This window comes from Anomalospiza imberbis, chromosome 17, assembly GCF_031753505.1.
Source record: "Anomalospiza imberbis isolate Cuckoo-Finch-1a 21T00152 chromosome 17, ASM3175350v1, whole genome shotgun sequence".
Taxonomy (NCBI): Eukaryota; Metazoa; Chordata; class Aves; order Passeriformes; family Viduidae; genus Anomalospiza; species Anomalospiza imberbis.
In genome coordinates, this window is record NC_089697.1 from 11,834,260 (window position 1) to 11,857,678 (window position 23,419).

A 23,419-nucleotide genomic window follows, 5' to 3' on the forward strand; every position below is an offset into this window, starting at 1 on the left:
AGTCCCTTTTTCCCGGAGCAGCTCCCTGTGCCTGGCCACACCTGCTGCTCCCTTGGCCGCTGCTCTGCTCCGACTGTTCTTAGGGAACTTGAACACGTTTTATGCACATTATCCTACCCAGGGAGGTAGGAATCTGTGGTGGATATTGTAAATGAGATGCCAACCAAAAGAGAAAGCGAAATATAATATCTACTGCCCTCTTGAGCCAAAATGTGTGAATAGTGTTGTTGGGGTTGGGTGGTTGGTTTTTTTTGCTTTGTTTTTTTTTTTTTTTTTTGGGGGGGGGGGGGTGTTCAGTGATCTGAACTAGTTTTGTTTGCTATTAAAAAAAAATATGGTTACCTCAGCAGATTTTGGGTGGAATATGCATTACATGTTTAAAACTGAGCAGTGAGTAAAGAGGTGGTGTGGGGACCAGAGGTTGTTAAGAAATGAGATTGTCCTGTCACAGGGTGTCACCTGGCCACCAAACCCCACAGAAAAGTCAGGGAAGTGGGCAGGGGCTGGATAGGCACAGAGGGGTGGTGGGAGAGGGTCTGAAGATGCAGTGCAATTGAGCCCAGCTCTCATGCTTGAAAGTCCTCAAAATTTCAACCAATTCTTTTTTCCCCCTATTTTTTTTCCTCCCTCCCCAGTCCTCTCCCAGTGTGAGCTTTTATTTGTCTAGAGTCACACCCAGCTCTGCGGTTGAGTGATCGGTTTGTTGAGTTCCTGGGTCCAGTTTCATTTACCTCTTTCTCTAGTTTGGGGAGCTTAATGAGTGTGAAATGGGGTGGCTCATCAACACCAAATTTCTGTTGCAAATGATGCCTTTCAGCCCATCCATGTGCAAACCCCAAGCTGCCACCTTTCCCTGGTCTGCTGCAGCTCCAGTGAGGAGAGCCCCAGGTCCCAGGCAGTGGGCGCAGCTCCTCAGCAGAGCTCAGTTGTTACCTTTTGTCTTTCTCCTGTCCATCCCTCTCTTTGCAGTCCTGAGAACTGTGTATTTCAAGTGCAGATACCAGATCTGGGGCCCAGATCCACTCCAAGTTCTGAATGGGTGTTTAGAAATAATGGTCTGTTCCTTTTTTTTAATTGTTAATATTGTTTTTGTTATTGTTATTGTTATTATTACTACTATTTAATGTTACTTTTTGCCTCGGGGTCCATTTCCTCCCCATTCCCAGGTCCCGAATTGCCACCAAGGCAGGGAATTTGCTTTGCACACCCTTGCTGATGCCCTGTTCCCTCTGGCCTTGGTGCAGCTCGGTGGAGAGCGGTGCTAGCGTGTCCTGCAGCTGCCAGCACAGAGATTCAGGCCCCTTAAAAGTGATTTATTTTTAAAGAAATACAGAAGAATCAAAGCATTGCTAATGCTTAGCAACCTCATGTCCTAGCCTGCCTTTTTGCTCGGAGTTTTAAGTCGCGTTAGCTTTAAAAGGGGTTGTTGATCTTACAGAGTTTCTTAGCTTACAGTATGGCAAACAGCATCCTTAAAGTGCCCCCAAACCTCACTGGCCTGCAATGGGAACGTGGCTTTGTTGATTCTGGTGGGGTGGAAGGATGGGTTCCATTTGGGGCTGACACTGGTCAAACACGTGTTCCCTTCACAACCCTTGGTTACACCGGTTTGAAGACTCAGCTTTACTAATCCAGCATGTTGTTTCCATAAGTGTTACAGAATTCATTCTGTCTTAAGTGGGGTCTAAGGAAATCCAATTGCTTTCTGGAGAATCACTCTTTTGTATGTGTATTGAATTATAAAATTGCACTAACTGCTATATTAAAAAAATAAAGAAATCAAAGCCCAATGTTTTTCCTAAGGATTGGGAAAAGACTGAATCAGATGTGTAGCATTAACAGTGCTAGGCCAGAACAGAATGAATTTTAATCTCTTCTGTCTCTGAACTGCTCAGAGATTTTCTGTGTACAACACAAAGCTAAAAAAAAAAAAAAAAAAACAAAAAAACACCAAAAAAAACCACAAAAAAAAAAAAACCCACAAAAAGAAATTTTCCAGAAACTGCGCTTCAAATTTTTGCTGTACTATAGAAGCTCATGAAGGACAACATTAAAGTCCTAATTTGCCTGCCTTATAGACACATTTCATTGTATTAATATTTTCTTAAACTTCCAGTTGCATTGTGTTGGCTTTGGAGTTTGTTATAGGCAGTCCTGTATCTTGAGTTCTGTTCAATTTAAACTTATGTAAACTATTGACAGCACATGCAATGCAGTACTTATCTATATTTTGCTGTTTTAGTATGAATATGTACTCTGATGCCAATTTACAAAAATCTGTTGTAAACGCTTCTTGTGTACCAGTAACCAATAGTGGCAATTATATGTCATTCTAAAAGCTGCAATACTTATACAATAAATTTTACAATACTTTGGAAAATTTGCCTTCACCTTTTGCTTTGTTACCCAAAAAAAAAAAAAAAAACCAAAAAAACAACAAAAAAAACCAAAACCCAAAAATCAGGGTTTGTCAACACAATGTAATTTCAATTTTCCTATTTTCTTCTGGAATGTTGGAAAATGAATCTGCTCAGTTTTGGATATTTGTGTGGGTTCCCCCCTTCCTCGTTCTGAACCACGGCCCCACCTCTGTATTGCCACCTGTGTTGTCCCCGTGGAGCTGTAGCTGGTTCCTGGTGCATTTGCATGCTCCGTGTGTGTGTGTGTGTGTGTGCACGTACAGCTGTTTCCTTTGGAGTAGATCAGGTGGCACAGCTCCAGCCCCAGAAGAAGCATTCCTGGTTTGCACCACTCTGCCCAACACTCGTGGTCCTGCCTTTCAGCTGAGAACGTCACTGATGCTCAGAAGGTCTTAACTTGAATAACGTCAATCAACAAGAACTGCACAGATTGACTCAAATCCTAAGCACAGAGAATTTGTGGGACTTTTTTTTTTTTTTTTCTGAAACTGTGGTCAAATTGCAGTGATCACATTAAAGCGATTGAAAACTTGACTGTTTGCAGGGGGTTTTCTTTTGTGTGTCTGAAGGATGGATGTCCTGTAGATTCACCCAGACCTTGGGTTTCCCTGTGGGGCTAAGGGAGGTGTAGTCATTAATCCCTGGGGTTTGCTGCCAGCTCTGCCCAAGCCCTTGGTCTCCCCAGCCCTTCTCTCTGGCTGGTCACAAACCTCTATTTCAGGTGGCAGCCCTTGTTAAAAAAGTTAAAAGTGTAAAAGTGTTAAAAGTGTTTAAAAAGTTAAAAGTAGCCCCTGGCTTTGACAAGCAGCTCCTCCAACTGCTTTGGATGGGCAAGTGGTGGACAGTTGGCTTTGATTTGGGCTCGAGGAGCTCCTGTGGGCTTCAGCAGGATGCTGGGGTGCTCTGCCTCTCCAGTTATTTGCAACACAGCCCCAGGCTGATGGTCAGCTGGGAGAATATCTCTGGTGAGGAATGAAAGCAGCTTAACTGCAGCCCAGGGAGGAGAACCCCAAACCCACCCCTCCAGCTCCGATTCTGGAACTGTGCCACTCACCTCCCGGTTTGTTTTGTGGGGTTGCTGGTGTCCTCTGTGCATTGCTGCTGGAAAGACAGCCCAGGGTGATACAGTGCTGGAAAGCAGCTGGCCTTGGTTGGAACACTTTTCCCTGTGGTAGGAAGTCAGATGATTCTAAGGCTGTGCCAATGCTGTGATCCCAGCGCTGGCGTGAGCAGCTCCAAACCCTCTTTCCCATCTCGTGCCCAAAGAAATGCCAAAACACAAAATTTCTGAGAGCAGGCAATGCTCCTGCCCCAACCCCAGGATCACAAATATCCAAGTGGAATACATCCACCTTGCCCCAGGCATGGTGAGGCAGGGAAAGGGCCGGGTTTGGTTTGAATCGCTGTTTCGAAATTACATTTTTGGAATCACAGCTGAAACCAACATCTTCCCACAGAAAAAGGGAACTCAGCTGAAACCACATTTTCCAAAAGGGATTTTTTTTTAAATGACAAAAAAAAAGAAATCAAGTTCAACCAGAGCAGTGCGTGGGAATGGGCAGAGGTAGCTGTTACTTAGCTACCTTTCCATGTCTGTTGAGGAGATCTGGGGACACTGCAGCACCACTGATTGGCAAAGGATTATTTTTAAATTTTTGGGTTTTGGTTGGGTTTTTTCCAGCTCACTGGAAGAAACAGTTTTGTGACTTTTGGAAACCACAGGTGGCAAAGCCTTTGATTTTAAGCAGATTTCTGTGCTGCAAGTGGAATGGGAATTAAGAAATGAGGTTCAGATTTTCCCTGTGCTTCCACCATCAAAGCCCATCTTGCAGCTCTTGTGGGCCTCCATGGTGCACTGGCTGGAAGGTGCAAATTCCAGCTGCAGAGAATTTAAACCTCATAGAAGATATTTTTTTTTTCTCTTTTGTCAGTATATTTTCCCTGTTCGTCCTGATCCAGCTCTTCCTCTCTGCCATCCTGGGAGTCCTCCTGCTCTCCTGGCAGATGATTCATTGCTCAGGCTCATGCCTGTGTTTAATCTGGTTTGTGCCTTCAGGGCACGAAGCAAAACCCCTCTGGGGCTTGTCCAGACCTAGTCCTGGTGCTCAGGATGATCCCACCAGTGATTCCCTCCCAGGAAGGACAGGGATGGCTTGGGGAGCTTTGGGGTGGGGAAGGTGTGAAACCTGGCATCAGCCTCTTGCTTTTTAGCCTGCCCAAGCTGCATTTCCCTGGGTTGATTTATTGGAGGTTTTTTTTCTCCATGCTGTGCAGGCAGAGTCCTGTCTCACCACTGAGGGAGGGGAAGCCTCGACCAGGGATAGAAACCCTGAGTAAAGTGGCTGGAAACAGATTCTCCCTGCAGTGATGGGTTTCACTGAGATTTGTTAAGAAAGCAATGTGCTCTCACAGGGACCCTGCTGTTGACTCTCCCAACTGTAATGGGAATTTACTCCAAACACTTGCTGCTATCCCTTAAAAAAAAAAAAAAAAGAGTGAAGAAATTCCCAAATTCCCACTGCTTTGGCATACAACAGGGCTGTGTAACAGTATTAGTAGCAAAAGCAAAAGAGCAGACAGGAGAGAAGAGGAAAAAGAGGAAATAATTCCTGCCCTACTGCCCAAGGGTCCCTTCATTTAAGGTCTGACGGGGCCAAAATTGATTCCCCCTCCCTCTTTCTCTGCTCAAGAGCCCTGCAGACAGCTCTCCCCTCTCCTTGGAACACCGTGCAGGAAGACTCAGGGGCTTTGCTCGGGGAGCAGGCAGGGACAGGCAGGGACAGGCAGGAATGGGCAGGGACAGGCAGGAATGGGCAGGGACATGCAGGAATGGGCAGGGACAGGCAGGAGGGCAGCTGGCCCAGGTGGGGCGTGTGGCCCAGGTGGGCACGATTTTGCCATGGGCCAGGAGGCAAATTTAAGCAGCTCCAGGGAAGGAGGAGGTTTGCTCTGGGGGTTTCTCTGCTCTTCTGCTGAGTCAGAGCTACAGGAGGTTTTGCAGAGAGTCTTTCCTGACCAGGTTTCTGAAGCTGCCTGGGTGATGGGAAGAAAAGATAAACCCTCTGAAACAGCAGCCACCTTTTTTTGAGTTGAGATTGGGATTTAAGGCATTTTTAAGGGTACTCAAAAGTGGGTTTCAGGCTGTTCTGGAGCCACACACTGCTCAAGCTGTAGGTGTACTTTTCCTTCCTCTGTGGCTGAAAGCCCATTGATGGTGGCAGCTCCAGGGCCTCCTGCCTGTCTGCTTCTCCCCTGGGGAACCTGTCCTGGGTGAGCAGGGCTTGCAGTCTGCCGGAGATTATCCCCATGCCACCCAGCAGGTCAGGCTGGTGGCTGCACCCCTTTGGAGTTTCCTCCTTGTCTTCTGCCCATGGAGAGAGCCTGTTGTCAGGTAAGACTGAAAGGTGCATAAAGGAAATTTAGAGCTTTGGCTGACCAGACTGGTGGCTCTGCCCTTGGCAGAGGAGAGGTGACATGAAGCCCTCCATGCAGTGAGCTTGGAGTGGGGTTTGCAATGCAGAAATGGGGGAGAGCATTCAGTGCAGGAATCATCAGTTGTGAGCTCCCTGTGGGTGTTCATTCCCCCCTTGCTCAGTCCTGAATCACTTCAGATGCACACGGTTGCCTTGGGATTGATTGTTATCAGCAGCAATAAATCACAATCACAAGCCAGTGCTGAGTTTTGGGTGCCAGTCAAAATGCAGCTCCTCAGCAGTATTTATCTCTGAGGAGGCAGGGAACCTGGACACTGAACAATTAGATCAGCGTGGCTCTGTGAAGCTGCATTTGATTAAGAGAGTAACTGCAGTACAAAGTTATTGCTTGGTGTTGCTGTGCATTGCTAATAAGCAGCCTGGCTTTAAAAACAGAGAGGCTGGAGATGGGAGCGTAAAACACCTCTGTGCATGGCTCTCCAAGCAGCAGCAGGATCCCACCCTGTCCCTCCTGCTGTGGCCTCGCTGCTGTTCAGGCACGGAAAGGAGAGAAGGGGTGGCCTTTGCTGCAGTGGAAGTGTGGCACAGATGTCCAGCCTTGCTTCCTCGTATCACAGAAGCTGCTTCAAAGACCTGTGGGATGGGTACACCTGACCCTGAGCCTGTGGGCAGGGCTTGGGGCAGTGGCTGTGTGTCCCAGGCAGTCCCTGCAGTGTCACAGGTGGGAATTCCCAGTTTGCCACTCTGTGCTCCCAGCAAGGTATGGGCTTGGCCGCAGCTCCTGCTCCAAGACAGCACCACTGAATCCACGTCTCCAGGAGCAGAGCAGCCAGCTGCCTTTCTGCACGAGGTCTTCACAGATTTCTACTATTCCCTAGTTCTACTATTCAGGTTTCTACTATTCAGATAGAATAGTACTACAGAATCTACTTCACAGATTTCTACTATTCCCATTAAGGTGGGAATTAAGCATCCAAAACACTCCAGCTCTAAAACAGTCATGCAAGCACACAGTCCTGCAAGAGCAATCACTTCTGGGTGCTTGGTGGTGTTTTGGGGAGGGTCTCTGCAGGTCTGGAGGGATCAGCAGAGCTGGTGTGAGTGTGAGGAGGGAGCTGGGTTAGGTTTAACTTGGGATCAGTGCACACCAGGGGCTTTCCTAGGGAAGATGATGAGCTTCAAGCCCAGCTTTGTTCCAAATAATTTATTAATGTGCACACACTGATTTTTTTTTTTCCTCGAATCTCAAACCCAGGCTCTGCAAGGTTCAGATGAGCAGAACCAGGATTAACAAACAAATGTTGAATGACCCTGCTGGGCCCCGCTGCCTATCTCATCTCTGTTTTTCTCTTGAGAGCTGCTGTTTCTCTCTGCTCTGCTGAGCAGGTCTGTTGATTTTCCTTTCTGAGGAGGAAAGCCTGAGGTTCTCCAAGAGCCTGGCCATGGTGCTCTGCCTCCCTGCTCCCAGGACAGCCCTTCTGTGGGCATGGAGGAGCCTGAGCTAAATATAAGCTGTGGAGGGGAAAATAGGGGGAGTTGGAGGAGGTTGAGCGAGAGGATCTGTTTATTTTCCCTCTGATCTCTGAGCCCTGTTATGTTTTATTGCTTTACAAACAGGAGGTCTGGAACGCTTCCTTCCCTCCTGTGCCAGTGCAAGGTCAGCTGGGTGCATAATTCCTGCACTTGAAGGAAAAAATACCAACTGTTTACAGTAATGTTGTATGAGTGGCATGAAACTGGAACTCTATTTACTTTCTCCAGGCCAGGTTTTACTGTAAATGCCTAAATAAGCTATTTCTATAAACAATTTCTATGTATTTCCTCAGCACCTGGACGCACTTCCACCCTGCTGATGAGTAACCTGTGGCAGAAGAAAACTTTGCAGAAAACCCCCCGGAAGGTGATGCAGGCAGGTGCTTTAGGTGCAGTGGATCTCAAGGAAGGTGAGGCACCTCCAGCAGGCTTGTTCCTTACCTCTGCAGAAGGCTGTGGTGCCCATAGCCTGGCAATGCTTCAAAAGAAACCCATTTTGGGGTGCGTGGTATTTGAGTAGCTGTGTCAGAGAACAAAGGGGCAGCACCAAGGAATGCAACTGAGATTCCTCATGCTGTAGAAAAGGCTGGTGTGAGGTAAGGCTTTAAGGAAGCAGACTAACTCAAAAAAATGTGTTCAGGTTTACTCAGCTCTTCCCATTCGTCAGAACATGCCCAAGTCCTCAGTGAGGCTTCAGCTTGGAACCAAGATCCTGGACTGAGTCATGAGCAAATGTAACTGCTTGTGAGTAATTGCTGGAACCAAATGGCAGCTTGGAAAATGGGCTTTCTCTCTTCTCTAAAAGTTCTGGTTTATGGGAAAAGGCAGTGGTTTTCCTTTCGTGCTCTGGCTTTCAGCTCCCTGTGTGGGTAAAAGCACAGCCGCAGCTTCTGCATGCCCCGCCTGTCTGTGGGAGTTTGGCACCCAGGACACTGCTCCTTGCTGCTTTCTGTCCTGGTCCTCAGCTTCTGCACTGGCTTTAGGCCTTGGGCAAATGGGACAAATGTCACCCACCACAGGTGCATGTTGCTTTTAAAGAAATGCTGCATTATCAGCCTCACACCGAAAAATTCCTGCCTGAACCTGAGGCACTGCATCCTGCTGTTCTCCACCCCTCGTGCTCTCTGTGCTGTCTCTGTGCTCCTGGGTCCCTGTTAGCCCAGGACTTGTCCATGGCTTGAGGGCCAGGGTTCAGCTGCACAAACAGCCCAGTGCCCCAGCCCTGTCCCAGGGTTTCATGGCAAACCCAGGGCTGGCACTTCCCAGCACTGTGATCCCTGACCTGCCTTTCCTGGATATTGTCATTTCTTCTCCAGATCTGGCTGAGATGCAGGGTGACAGGCTAGAACTCGAGTGGAATCAAAATTGCATTTTAATTGTAAACATTTGTCCAGAAATTAATGTTTCTGAACTAATGTTTCTCTCCAACCAGTGTGTTCAGAAACAAATGACTCTCACTAATTGATTTCCCCCTGTATAACGGGAATTGTACACGTAGAAATTCAACCATGAATAATTGAAAATCCCCCTCTTTCAGCAGGTATCCACATAATCACTCAACTGATGTGTTTGCTTGTCCTCTGGCAGATATCACCTAGGAGTCACATGGCTGGCTGGAGGGGGCTAATTTCTCCAATTTTTTTTCCTTGTGCTGGATTGAACATTGAAAATAGCTATAAACAGGTTTCCATATCGAATAGATTTGCTCATAATCCCAAACATGTATGATGAGGGAATGTTATTGATGGCTTCCTCCTTTGGAAAGGTGTACTTTATGCCTTCACACCTCTGAGATCAGTAATCCCATTTGTCCCAATATATAAAACAGTTCTGAGCAACTTCCAGGAGCCTTTTAGCAGCTGATGCACAGCTCCTCTGCAGTGAAGGCAGCAGGGACTTGGCTCTGAAGCCCTTGGCTCTGCTGTGCCAAACCAAAGCTGCCTCAAAGCCCCAGGACCCTCCCAGAGAACTGGCAGCCCGAGGGAGAGGGAGCAGAGGAGAGAAGGAAGTGTAAAATCAGTTGTGAAACCGAAAGGCTGTGATTCACTGCCTCTTGTAAGAGGCAGGTGAGATCTTGCCCTGCTGCAAACCAGGTGCTGAGGGTGACAGCAGATTTCAGTCACTTCAGGAGGGTGAGGAGCAAGTCCTGCACGCAGCTGGTGTGTAAATGGGTGTGTTTTAGGGGAGCTGTGGGGTCAGTGTGATGGTATTAATCAATTTTGCCTGCTCCAGTAACACCCACAATGGGTCCCAGCAGTGCTTTACAGGAGTTTCCCTGGGGTGCTTTGACCTCTGTTACCATCAGCCTTAACAGGCAAAACTAATCAAGGTCTGTTCAAAAGTAATTTCGCATCACAGCGTCTGTTGAGGAGTAGATAATCAGGTTTTATTTATTTATTTGTTTGTTAATAAAGCTGTATAACAAAGGATTTCATCATTCCAGTGATATTGCATGTAATGTGCTTGCAATAATTAATGCCACCACTAATGGAGGATTGGAATTTTGCCTTAATTATATCATTAGGACACATTTCATGCATTTAATTGTTTTTGTAAAATGACAGCCAACCTCTCCTGCCTCATATTTCCCATTTCCAGATTCAATTACTTCCCATGCAAGGTCAACCTGCTAGTAATGGCCTCTCACAGTTTTTGCTTTCCAGGGGAAATCAAGTGGTTTTTGGTTAGATATGCCAATACTTTTCAGGTTAGCAAAGCTTTCACGTGCTGTTTGTCAATGTTAGTGATGAACAGATGCACTGAACTCTCCCTTCCTCCTTGCTGGCCTGGATTTAATGAAAAATAGGTGTGGGGGAAGGGGAAAATGTGTCAAGACAGAACAAGAAGGTTAAAAATCAGTCATAGGCTTTATCACATGCCCTGCTGCACCTGTGGGAGGTTAAGTTTGGGTAAAACACACCATGTCTGATCCAAAATCAGGAGTCTTGGAATCAGCAACTGCAGCCTCTCAGGGGATGATGCTGTGATCATTCTCATGGCACACCACCAGTCAGGAGGCTCAGGGCTCCATGCAAAGTTTCCTGCTTGTTCTTTGGAACTAAGTTTGTGTCTGTCAGGCCAGAATCAGTCACCCAGCAAGCCCAGGCTGCTGGAGAGGCATCTCAGAGATGTGTGAATCAGTGAGGTCCATTGTGCTCCAAACCAGGACCCAGAGCCCACGGCAGGGTGATGCACATGGGTTTGTTTGGGATGAGTAAATACAGTTTTCACTGGACAAGAATTTATAGTTATGTCTGCAGTTCCCAGCTGCTCAGGGGGATGGGAGTTGTGTGTTTCTCTAGTTTGTGCCTTCTCTGACTGCAGCTCTTTCCCAAATCTGTATTCATTGCCACATAACGACATAGAGGCAAAATTCGGGGTGAGGGTGGTAGGAAGTGGGAATCTCTGCTGCAATACAGAAAATATTAAGTTGCCTTGAGAGTCATCACTGCTGGATTTTGGACCATCTGAGATGAGCCAAAACCTCCCCAAATGCCATCCAGGTGGCTACTGCTGTTTGCAAGGCAAAGCCAGCAGCCCACAGCTAGAATGTAACAAAAAGCAGGTAAAGCAGGTGGAGGAAAGCAAGTGGACTGTGCAGACAACAGAGTGGGAACTCCCATGCCAGGAAGCAGACTCAGCAACTGGTGAATACTTTGAAAACCTTTCCAAATTGTTCCTGCATCACTGGCTGTGGGAAGCATTTGGGAGCAGGCTTTTGTTCCCAGGCTGTGACCATGCTGAGTCCTTGACCTCAGTTAGTTCAGTTCGTTACTTGGAGCCCAGGGGGAATGAAGTCAACTGTGCTTTCCTTCTCTTCTTTCTTCCCATCCTTTCTTGCTAGGTGCATGAAGGAGCTGAAGCTTGGCCAGGGCACAAATCCCATCCAGCCCTTGCTGGGTTTTGCCCTGGGGGATCTGCAGGAGAGGTGGAGGAGCCCTGTGGGCTGTGCAGACACAGAGAAGGATCCCCCACGAGAAATGTCCTGCTGGACGTGCTGCACATCTGCTTTGCCACTGGCCTTCTGGAAACCTTGAGCAAGAAGCTTCGCCTGTCTCTCACTTGTCTTGAAAGTGATGAGGGGCGTTCAGGCACCATGTCCTGGTTGCATGAAGCCCACTGGGGAAAATAACTGAGACACCAGATACAAAAAATCCAAATAAGAGGTATGAGAAGCACTGATTTTCACTGTACAACCAGTGCAATACCATCTCACATCTTTCTACAAGGAAACTGAATTTCCAGTTCAATTTTGCTTATAGATTCTGTGTCTGGAGAGTTTCATCAATAAATACCTTGCTTCCCCAGCCCCCTCCTTACTGTGATTGTTGGTAACAAATTTATGTTGTGTTTCATTTCAGGTTGTCCAGCAAAACTGAGCACCATTAATTGTCATTCTTGGAATAAACCAACAACATAATTTATCAATGTGGCAATAACAGTAATGTTTGTATTTCCCAGTCTTGAAACACTTGGATTGGAGATGACAGCATTATAATTGAAAATAATGGTAATTATCTGTCTGTAAACCTGTTTTGTTGCTACGCTCAATATCTTCTTTGAAACCAGTCATGAACAGAAGTCACCATAAGCAACAATAAACTAAAAAGTCATTTTCCTAGAGACTGGTGCACTGCATCTGTTGTGTGGGAAATAACTCTCCTTTTTCTTTTGTTTGGGATTCCAAAATGGTCTGTGGATGGAGAATTTCAAATCAATACCATCAGGAAAAATCAACTGCTTCTATTTAGCTGAATTTGAAATGTTATATGGTAATATGAATGTTTTTAATATATGGATATATATGTATGTACACCTTGAGATCATTCATATGGAAACAAGACACCTGCTGTATCAAGATGAGAAGGAAACATCAACATAATTCTTCATGCTCTCCTAGTGAAAATTGCCAAATATATGTTGTCAAATGTGGGCAACATATTGAGTTGGGTATGAGCTGAGCTCTGCCTGAGCCCAAGGAACAGCATTTCCTCCTGGGATCAGGGCCCTGGGCTCTGCTCCCACCTGTCCTGGGCTCCAGCACCCTGGGCAGGGGCTCAAACAGGTCTCACCCAGCCCCAGCAAATTTTGGTTGGAGCAGGCTTAAATTTGAATACTAAAATACATTCAGAGTCCTTCCCTGGAAAATACAGTACCAGGGCAGGGATGCTTTAGGTTGTGTTTTGTATACATTCCCTTTTTTATTGCTGGTTTCAAGTGATACCCCCAGACTGGCATTGCCAGGTGAGACTCCTATCCCTGCTCCAGCTGGACAGGGGAACCACAGAGCAGCATCTCTGCAGAGCATCACTGGTGCAAGCAAGAACCAAATGAGCATTTTGGACCCTTCCAGCTTGGATTTGGGGCAGGAGGAGACAGGCAAGAGCTTTGAAGGTGACAGCCCACAGCTGCACTCGGGGAGGGGCACTGGGTGTCAGGGTGGGGTCCAGCACCAGCTCCATGCTGCCATTTACCACATTCTCCTTGGATCCTCACTTCACTGGAAGCTATTGAATCATTCCCTTATGAACTAGTTTCTGTTGTCCTTATTAACCAAGGATTGTTCAATTATTAATTAAGCAACCCAGGCTACTTATTAATTCAACTTGTTAATTAAGTATAGGATGCTAATGAGGCAGCTTGTTAATTGAGTTGTCAGGGGGAAGTGAGGATGGAAGGGAGGATTTTTTTTTTCTGCCCAGTTCCTGTAGCAGAGCCAGAAATGTGGCTCCGTGTGGGGACACTGGTCATGGGAGCTTCCTGAGTGGGGTCAGGCAGTCACAGCTTGGCAGAGCTTTATTTGCATTAATTCCTTTTTATTGTCAAGAATACCTTTGACAAACCAAAACAACCTTTCAAGCAGAGACTCCAGGACTTGCAGCCCAATATTTCAGTGCTATGGGCAGGACCAAGCAGGGTAAGCATGGGGACAGGACCAGTGTGCCCAGGGGACAGAGGCATGGAGATGACCTGGAGCTGTGGGGGATGATGGATAGCAGTGGCCTCCTGCTTTCCTCGGTCTTTATGAGATGCACAAATGGGAATTTTGCTCCTTGAAATGCCTTTAGCCTAAGACAAGAAGCTCTGCAATTTACAGACAACAAGAGCAAGAGATGAGGAGCTCTCTGCTTTGCCAGAGCCTTTGCAGGGAGTGAGAGCCACACTGGATTACCTGGGGTCTGCCCCAGCCCTGCTCTTTCGTTTGCAGGATCAGGCCAGGATCCACTGAGGATGGAGCTGCTGTGAGGACAAACTCCTGCAGCACTGAGGCTTTGTGGGACAGCCCCACACAGCATCTTGCTGTGTATTAGTGCCAGGTGGTCAGAACTGGGACGGTAATTTCAGGATGTTTTCTCTGGAAAGTTTGCTGATGTGCCATTTCTTGTTGCCAGCAAGACTCCAGTATCAGTGGTTTGTTCCACTGCAAATGCCATTCCCCGGGCGAGCTGAAAATAAAACCATTTCTAATCACTTCTGAAAGTTTCTGAAAAGAAATGGGGGAGGGGAAGAGCTAATGAGGAAAACACACAGCTTTAGAAACAAGAGAGCATTCCCTGAAGTCAACAGAATAAAAAAAAATCTTTTTGAATATTCATTTCTACTGAGATTTTCTCTCGCTATAATTAATTTGTCACAAATACCCTGACAAAGCATTTCTGGTGGAGTGATGAAGGCTACAGGCAGAGGTTTACTTAGTCTCTTTTGAAGGAAAATAACTAGCTATCAAATAACTTTAAACTCCTAAAGCTTTTCTGGCTTGATCCTGCTTTCATTAAAGAATGTCACTTGGCTTTGAAGACATTTAAAGCTTTTGAAAATTTGTTATATGGATTTATTTTTGGGTTATTCGGTCCCTTTCTGGGGTATTGGTGTATTATTCACTCTGAGAGGCGTTGGCTATTTGTTTTCTCTTCATGGAGAGGGGCACAACAAAGCCTTTAAAGCACCCATGGAGCCATTCAGGCTCAGTTCTGCTGGTTTCCCCTTCCCTCCTGCACTAACTCAGGATCCTCTGCACCTTTACCCAAAATAAAAGATTTCTGACAGCAGCCCAGTAGCAAATCAATGCTGAATGTCTTGAATGTACAGACTCTGCCTCCCTAGATGGGATCAGGATCCCTGCTGGGCCAGCCATGGTCAGTGTGGGCAATTAAAGTCTTCAAGGTTTCCTCCTTTGTCTTTCTACCCCCAAATTTCTGCACAGTGACAGGACATCCTTGCAGGACCCAGCAACTGACTCAAAGCAGCAAAAATATTTGTGTGATGGGAGAAGGATGAGGCCTGATTCTGTAATCATTCCTCACCCCAAGGAGCACCTGTTCAATCAGATTGCTCATGTAAGGAAGCTTTCGTTGACATGAGTAATCGTGGCAGATTCTGGCCCTGAGTTATTACATGAAACCATCTCAGGCTCAGGAGAAAGCTGCATGACTCAGACCTAGCTTTAAAAAATAAAAGTTTTAAATCCCAAGTTAGGATGTGCCATTTGGCTCCTGCTGAAGTTGGTCTAAAAAAGCAGCTCTGAATAATAAAAAAGATCAAGCTTTTGATGTTGAATTGCATGTTCAAGCATAAAATCCAGCCTTGGTGATGAAGCTTAGCCTGGTTTATTTCACTCGGGCAAAAACACTAAACAAGAGCCTTACACTTTTTCTCACTTTGAGGAAATGTCTGTGCATTAAAAAAAAAAAAAAAAACAAAAAAAAAAAAACTTTTGACAGATAAGTAATTAGGAAACATTTGGCCAAACTGAAGGCAACAGAAGTGATTCCAATCAGAGGTGGTTCAGTGAAAGCTTTTCATCTCGGCTCCAACAGAAACAGCAAATTTAGCACTTAAAAAAATATATAAAATTCCAGCTTCTGATGTAGTGTTAAAAAAGGAGTGAGTGAGAAGTGCAGAGACATCCACCCGGCCCAGGGCTGTGAGGAGGAAGAGGAGGAGGAGGGAGAGCCCTGGCTGTGGCAGGATGAGGTGTGTGCCAGGGGTCGGGAGGCAGGTCTGGCTCTGGGACAGTGGCAAGGTGCTCTGGATGGAATTCCCAGGTGGCTCCAGGGCTGCTGTGCAGTTCCTGCAGCACCGTGTGCCCCTGCCTGCGGGCACCCAGGACAGGTGAGCCTGGGGGATTCACAGGACACCCAGGACAGGTGAGCCTGGGGGGATTCACAGGACACCCAGGACAGGTGAGGCTGGGGGATTCACAGGACACCCAGGACAGGTGAGGCTGGGGGATTCACAGGACACCCAGGACAGGTGAGCCTGGGAGGATTCACAGGACACCCAGGACAGGTGAGGCTGGGGGATTCACAGGACACCCAGGACAGGTGAGGCTGGGGGGATTCACAGGACACCCAGGACAGGTGAGGCTGGGGGATTCACAGGACACCCAGGACAGGTGAGGCTGGGGGGATTCACAGGACACCCAGGACAGGTGAGCCTGGGGGATTCACAGGACACCCAGGACAGGTGAGCCTGGGGGATTCACAGGACACCCAGGACAGGTGAGGCTGGGAGGATTCACAGGACACCCAGGACAGGTGAGGTTCGTGCCACTGGGTCTGTGTGAGTGGCTGAGGGTCACTGCTGTCCCTTGTCTCATCCCTCCCTCTCCAAAGCTCCGTGGGAGCCGTGCACAGAGTGGTGAATTGTCCTCACCGGGGATTTGGGGTGAGGGATGCTCCCTTTCAGTTTTCACTCTGTTTTGAAGTGCTTTTCCCACATTAAGTGAGTGCTGGTGGTTTGGAGGCTCCATCAAAACAAATCCCAGGATTCTGTGGGTGCTCCTCACCTAGCTGGAAGGACTTTGGTGAGCTGCCTCAGAGGTGATGTGTTCTCATGCTATTCTGGCTGCCAAATGCCTGCTGGAAACAGTCCTCCAGGCTGCTTTCAATTTAAAACAAGCTTCATTCTGAGTTTTTGGGCAAGGTTTTAGATATTTGTTTTTCATCAGGCTGGCAGATTTAAAGATCCTGTCCAACCTCTTCAGCTGCTGTGGCTCTTCCTGTGGTGTTCACGCGTGGCATCTCAGCAGGGGTGAGCAGGACAGCCACCTCCCCTCTCTGCAGCACTCAGAATCAAACCCTGATGGTGGGGGCAGTTGCTGCTTCAGACTGCCCGTTTTTATAACTTTAACACACCAGACCAAAAGCCCAGAGCAGAACTCACTGCTCAGCAGCCAGCTGCAGCCCTGAGCTCTGCCAGGCAGGGCAGGAGGGGCAGCAGGGCCCTGGAGGAGGGGCAGGAGGGGCAGAGTTCTGCCGATGTCCCTTTGCTGTCCTGACCAGAAGGGAAGGAGAGGAAGGAGAGGATCCTTGCTCCAGCACAGCAGCCTTCTGAAGATGCTTCTTGCACAGCTGGAAATCATGGCAATAGCAGCAGCTGCCAAGGGGAGCTGGGAGATTTGGCAGGATTCAGAGGGAAAGAGGTAGCAGTTAAATGATTTGTGAAGAGTAAACGCTCCAAAGGCAGAGCGAGGGGCCCGGGCTCAGCCTGGTCCCACTCTGCCCCGTCCCAGGGAGGGATGGAGCAGGGCCCAGCCCCCAGCAGGGCACCCACAGCTCCTGACCTTTGCTCCACAAGCCTGCCCCCATCACAGACAGCTGGAATACCTTCCAGCTGGGATGGAATTGTTGTTGAGTAAGGAAAAATGTGCTCTGTAACCTCACCGCAAAAAACCTCTGTAAAGCATGAACAGCAAGTGTACAATATATTCCTTTCTAAATGAATTGCTATTATTCTGATTAAAACACATTATCATATAAATATTTGATTAAGAATGTGATTAAATCTTTCTTGCTCATGAACTGTGACAACTTTAAAGTCTAACCTTTTATAGCTTGGCATCACATCATTATTTTTCTCATTAGCTACATTTAATAATTCGATCTCATAATATGCTTTGCCATTTGGAACCTTCCTTTGTGTGCCAAGTTCAAATCAATGCTGTTAGTTATTTGTGCCACTGCAGATAATTAAACAAAAATTAACAGCAATTTCACCCTACAGTCTGGCTGTGGGTAGAGGAGTGTTTGAGAAGGGGAGCAGATCACAGAGCACACGTCAAAGGGGTTCTTCTGCCATCGTGGTGGTGCAAAGCTGTCCAGGAGCAGTGTGGGAAAGTGGAGGTGTCTCCTGGGGGCTCCAGTAATTCAGAAAGTCCCTTTCCACCAGGTAAAGCCTCTGGGCATCACAAACAGAATGAGCAAACTAGCTGTGGACTCCTATGAATGATGTGACAGGGTAAAGTGGGGACCAACTGGGTCTTGGGTGTGTGGGGAGGAGAACAGAGGAGCTCTACCTGAGGCTGTCAAGGTGCCACTCTGAGCAGAGCAGTGTCCCTCTCCCCCAGGACACACATCCCTGGGATTCAGGGGCTGCCCTGGCTCCTTCCCCTGGCTCCGGGCTGTTCCTTTGGGGAGCTCAGTGTGCTGCAGCCTCCCCCTGTCCCTCAGCAGGATCAGGCCCTTGCAGGCTGTCTGGATGCCTCCGTCTCTCCCAGCTCACGGCAAACACCAGAGCCCACTTTCCTAATTTAAACCGCACACAAAAGCTTGCCTTACATGGTCACCGATGCTATTTTTAGGCCCGCCAATTAATCCAGCTCCGTTTGAGCTGGATTAGAGATCACATACCCCCTTAATTATAGGTGTATAAACTCCAGACTGGCAGCTGTTTTGACATTCTCAGCTGGGAAATTTGCCCTAAACAGCCGTCCCCTCCCTGGTGTGGCAGGATTGAGGCCCGGGGCTCTGCCTTCGTGCCCATCTGCTGCCGTGGCACCGCGCCTGCTCCGGCGCTTGGACGCCTGCCCTGGGACACAGGTGCCAGGCAGCAGTGAGCTGCGATGGGCAGCCTCCCTCTTTCTTCTTTTTCTTTTTTTCTTTTTCTTTTAAAATTTTTCCCCCCCTCCCTCTGTAGGAAATTCTCCCGGCTCCCCAGGGCTTTTCTTTCCGCTGAGGACATCTGCCAGGAACGAGAAGGAGCCAGTGCCAACACGCTTCCAAGGTGGGGTCTCCATGGGGGGCTGCTGGATGTGCGTGCCCCACACGATGGGCAATGGGGGCAGCTCCTGGCACTGCCAGAATGGAGCCTCTCTGTAGGGATGCTGGCCTGGCACGGCCTGAGCTCCCACACCCAGCAGAGCCAGCCCATGAGGAGCTGCCCATGGCACTGCTCCGTGCCCATGGCACTGCTCTGTGCCCATGGCTTCTCTGGGAGCCTGGGGCTGCTGTGCATCTCAAACCATGCAGGGCACACCGGCAGTTTTGGACATCATGGGTGACCCCACAGCTGCTGCTCTGCTGCTCCAAGGGTGGCGCATTGGCCCTCTCCCTGCCGGGGTTCCTCCCTGTGGACAGGGACACCCAAGCGTGGAGCTGCCTCTTTTATTTTCATATGGGTAGGGGAGATTTTTAAGCTGAACATCCATAGAATTGCCCATTTCTAACCCTGAAGTGCTGCTGACTGGTGGCTTTCTGGCAGGAGCCCACGGACAGCTAAAGCAAAGAGGAAACTTCAGAGAGAGTTCTGTGGGAACCCTCCCTGGGACGGGGCTGTATCCAGCCCAGAAGCAGGAGCTGTCACTGGAGACCACCGTGTGGCCCCTCCAAAGGCCCCCCGTGTGGGGCAGGGCAGGACTGGAGGCTCAGACCCTGCTGTCACCATCCCAATCCCAGCCAGGGACCCTCCCGCTGCAGCTGCCAGGGCTCTGCTGCCAATTGTGGCTGTGGCAGCGGGAAGGTCCCGGGCTGAGCCATACCTGAGCAGTGACACAATGCCCCAGCAGCGCTGGGACAGTGCCACCCCTGTGCGAGGGTCCCCGCGGGTCCTGCTCCAGCTCCCTGTGGCTTTAATGCCCAGTGGTCATCTTAGTTCTTTTCTTTCCTGGGAGACGGAGGCTGGACAAGAGCTGGCATGAATGCTGTTTGATCCCAACAAATGCTTTTTTGTTTCAGTGTGATACTAAATGCTTTTGAGCCTAGTGAACAAAGCACCCTCTCGCTGGAGCTCCTCCTCGTTGCCTGGCAGTGTCAGCAGCATCAGCACAGGACAATCCTCTGTCCCTTTCCTGGGAATCTCACTGCACCTCTTGGATCACATTTAATTCTGTGTTTCTGTCGAAGTCTGGCACACAGCATCTCGTGGGACAGCTCGACGACCAGGCACAGGCTCCCAAAGGAGTTTTCCATTGAAGCTGCAGCCATCTACATTTACTCCTCCTGTTTTCCACTGCCCACTGGGAAAAAGCCATGTTAGTGCTGCCAGTGGTGCCCTCGGAGAAGGAGAGGCTCAGTGCTGTGTTGGTGTGTCTGGCTGTTACCTTCAAGCAAAGGTCCTCCCTGGCACAAGGGTTCGGTGAGGATGGTTCAGTGAGGAGCCCCCCCTGAAGGGCTCAAGTAACTGCAGGGCTACTTGAGGGGTGGCTTGTGAAGCCAAAGGGCTAGGGTGAGTGGTGAGGGTGGAATGAGCTCATTTCCCAAGTCAGCTGTGCAGCTGCCTAGGACAGGCCAGCTCTCCCAGCTGGCAGTGACATCCCAGGAGTGTCAGAGGAGCCCTGGGACACTGGGGCCCAAGCGGGAGGCACAGGGACAGGCACACACTGCTGCCAGCTCCTGCTCCTCAGCAGAGAGCTGGAAAGGAAACATGAGGGTTTCCTGAGCTTTGCTCCTGCTGGTCTGACCATCAATGCCTGGGCACAGCATCAGTCCCACCTGTGTCTTTACAGAGCTTTTAAAGCTGTTTCTGTTTCTTTAAAGAAACACCTGTCTGCTGGGGGTCAAGAAGGGGAACGTGGGGGTACCTGCTTCTGTGGGCTTTGGGAACTCATAAAAGCTTTGGTGGAGTTCTGGGGGAAGGCTTTTAGGCCGTTCTAATCCAAACCCCTGGCTCTAAAGAGATGCAGGGGCTGCTTCTCTTTGGTGAGTACCAGGCTTTTGTTGCCACGAGCAGTCGAGCAAGATTGCAGGAAGGTTGGACCAGGAAGGTTTCTGTCTGACAAAGGTTTCCCAGAGTGACTCACGGGGCAGTAATTCTGCCCATCCTCATCCCACTTCCAGGACATACCTGTGGTGGATTCCTGAGGCACCAAAACCATCCCCCAGAGAGAGCATTGTGAGATATCACTGTGAATCACCCCAGGGTGTGAGGGGTTGTCTGAGTGTCCCTGTCCCCACGCCCAGGGCTGGACCACCTGTAGAACAGCTCTGCCAGCTGAGAATTGAGCAATGGGGCAACAAACCAGAGGCTAAAATCTTCCTGCTCCTGTGCCATCCATCCTTTAGCACAGCCCATGGCTGCTCCATGCTAATAATGAGAAAACCAAGCAGGGGAAGTGAATTTACGGATCTCTGCAGGGGGAACTGTACAAAGACCTAAAACCTCATCTCATCATGGTGACCAGCACCAGCCAGTCCTGATCAGGTCCAGCCACTGGGACAGGAGGTCTTGGATGCTGCTCACAGCACTCAGAGCCATTCAAATTCCTCTTGTCCACTGCCAACAGAGTGGAGAAACCCCCTATGAGGGGAGAGAGGCCCTGCCAGCCCATTCTGATACCTTCAAGTTCTCTCAGTAGCCAGCAGGAGCCACAATTAACGTCTGCTGCAATTTCTTCATTATCATAATGACAGTGCTCAGCAAAATATATGGGAGGCATTGACGGTGACGCCCAGATGCTGGAACCATACGATGCCACACAGAAAATCATGGCCTGGTATAAAAACCCAGCTTTTATATGGTACAGCTGCCTCTACATAATGCCCTGGTAATTTATCAGTGGATGGCATCTGGTTCTTTCCTGTCATTCTTCGACTTCCAGACAACCATAATCTCAAGTGTCTTAATAATAACACAGACCTGCCAGACAGGGGAGGAGGGAGGATGGAAAGGGGGTGGGGAGCAAAATTGCTCCTTTTGTGCTGTTCTACCCAAATTAGAGGGGAAAACCAGAAAAAGGGAAGCCTGGTGGGGGACTGGGAGTGCTGGAGGGGGGGCTGGGGTGGCACCGCAGGTCCTGGAGGAATCTGCATAAGGGCACATTGCAGAAGCCATTGCTTTGGTATCCAGGTCTGGAAGGGCTTCCAGGTGTCTGCTCTTCCTGGAGCAAGTTTCCCTGGGTTGGTTTAAAGAAAACCATTTGGCTGAGGGTGAAATTTGAGTGTGTGCACAGTGGTGGTGCAGGGTGACACCATGGCAGAGTTCAGCCTGCAGCCTGGAGCTGCACAGGGTGGAGGGACAATTCTGCGGCTCCATGGCAAAAAGCGTTAAAAAGGGTTGGAGATGAGACCTTTGCCTTTGGAGCTCTTCAGCCATGCTGCTGGATCCTGCAAAGCTGTGCCAGTGCCAAGCTGCCCTGGTGTGCCTGTCACAGACAGCTCTCGTGGCACTTCCTTCCCACTCCCTGGTGCTCACAGAGTGCCCGGGCTGTGACACCTACAGCAATGTTGGGGTGCCTGAGGGTGGGCAGCCCAGTCCTGGTGTGCTGGGGGTGTGAGGAGCCAAACCTTTACAGTCTGTCACAAGTCTTGGCATGGAATGTCTGCATATCCAACACATCATCGCCCCCTGTGTGCGTGTTAACCTCCTGCTGCACCTCCCATGGGAGTCGGGGGAAATTCCCGGGGTAGGACTGAGCCCTGTGAGTGAGTGACTCTGCAGGGCCAAATCTATACCTGGGTAACACAGGTGTAACTCACTGACACCACGGGGCTGGGTCGCACTGGCTTCATGTCGAGTCTGGGGGGTAGAGCAGCACCCAGTGCTGGTGGTGGCATGGTGGTGGCCCAGCCCCTACCCACCCCCAACGCACTCTGGGCCCCCGTGGGGGCCGTGGGATGTGAGATTTGGGATGCGGCATTCAGGATGGGGGATGAGGGATGCGAGATGAGGGATGCAGGGTGTGGGATGCGGGCTGTAGGATGTGGGATGCAGGATGTGGGATGAGGCATGTGGGATGCGGGATGTAGGATGGGGGATGCGGGATGCGGGATGTATGGTGCAGGATGCAGGATGTGGGATGTGGGATGCGGAATGTATGGTGCAGGATGTATGATGCGGCATGCGGGATGTGGGATGCGGGATGTATGGTGCGGGATGTATAATGCGGGATGCGCGATGTGGGATGCGGGATGCAGGACGTGGGATGCGGGATGTGGGATGTATGGTGCGGGATGCAGGATGCGGGATGCGCGATGTGGGATGCGGGATGCGCGATGTGGGATGCGGGATGCGCGATGTGGGATGCGGGATGTATGGTGCGGGGTGCGGGATGCGCGAGGTGGGATGCGGGATGCGCGATGTGGGATGAGGGATGTATGGTGCGGGATGTGGGATGTATGGTGCGGGATGCGGGATGCGCGATGTGGGATGCGGGATGTGGGATGTATGGTGCGGGATGCGGGATGCGCGATGTGGGATGCGGGATGCGCGATGTGGGATGCGGGATGTCTGGTGCGGGCCGCGGGCCGCGGGCCGTGGCAGGCTGCCTACTGCCACCACGAGATGGCGAGCGAAGGAGCCTCTTGGCAGGGCTGTCCCGGGGAAAGGGGCTCGACTCTCGGAGGCACGGGATGGCTCAGCCCGGCTTCCCGTAGCCACATCGACAGGCAGGCTGGGCGAGAACAAGGATGCTTGAAGCTTTCCAAGCAGGATTCGGGAGAGCGTGGCAACACGCCCCGGGGCTTTTCTACCCCCGACTATCCCCATTTTCTGACATGCTGGATCTCCAGGGGAAGGGTGGCTGCCTGGTCCCCTCTCCATCCCCTCTGCTGCCAGGATAACCCACTGCAGCTGGGGGGAGTGGGGCAGAGCCGGGCAGGAGGGGTGAATGGCAAACGAGGGGCACCTGGAAGGTGGGCAGGCCCTGAGATGAGGAGCAGGGGCAGGAGCCCTGGCTGGAAGCTGCATGGGGAGCAGGAGGAAGGGATTTTCCTGGCCCTGATGGAGAGTGGTGCTGCATGGAGGTGGGTGTTGGGGCTGTCTCTGCCTGGGGATGGGGAGGCTCTGAGTGAGCTCTGTTGCAGGGAGGTGGGGATG

At 49.8% G+C, this 23,419-nt stretch overlaps 1 protein-coding gene and 3 long non-coding RNA genes across 4 annotated transcripts in view; 2 read left to right on the forward strand and 2 right to left on the reverse strand.

The window, feature by feature from the left end:
* The window catches only part of PCK1 (phosphoenolpyruvate carboxykinase 1), a 59,909-nt gene that overhangs the window by 14,195 nt on the left and 22,295 nt on the right, over positions 1 to 23,419 (reverse strand). The gene's annotated exons all lie outside the window — the stretch shown is intronic.
* On the reverse strand, positions 22 to 2,591 carry LOC137484273 (uncharacterized). Its single transcript, XR_011004809.1, has 2 exons — positions 1,962 to 2,591; positions 22 to 1,919 (listed from the first exon to the last, which is right to left on the reverse strand). It is a non-coding gene; the product is annotated as an uncharacterized lncRNA (long non-coding RNA).
* LOC137484269 (uncharacterized) lies at positions 5,692 to 13,206 on the forward strand. Its single transcript, XR_011004807.1, has 3 exons — positions 5,692 to 5,811; positions 11,749 to 11,897; positions 12,632 to 13,206. It is a non-coding gene; the product is annotated as an uncharacterized lncRNA (long non-coding RNA).
* LOC137484270 (uncharacterized) lies at positions 13,222 to 15,171 on the forward strand. The gene is made up of 2 exons (XR_011004808.1): positions 13,222 to 13,304; positions 13,596 to 15,171. It is a non-coding gene; the product is annotated as an uncharacterized lncRNA (long non-coding RNA).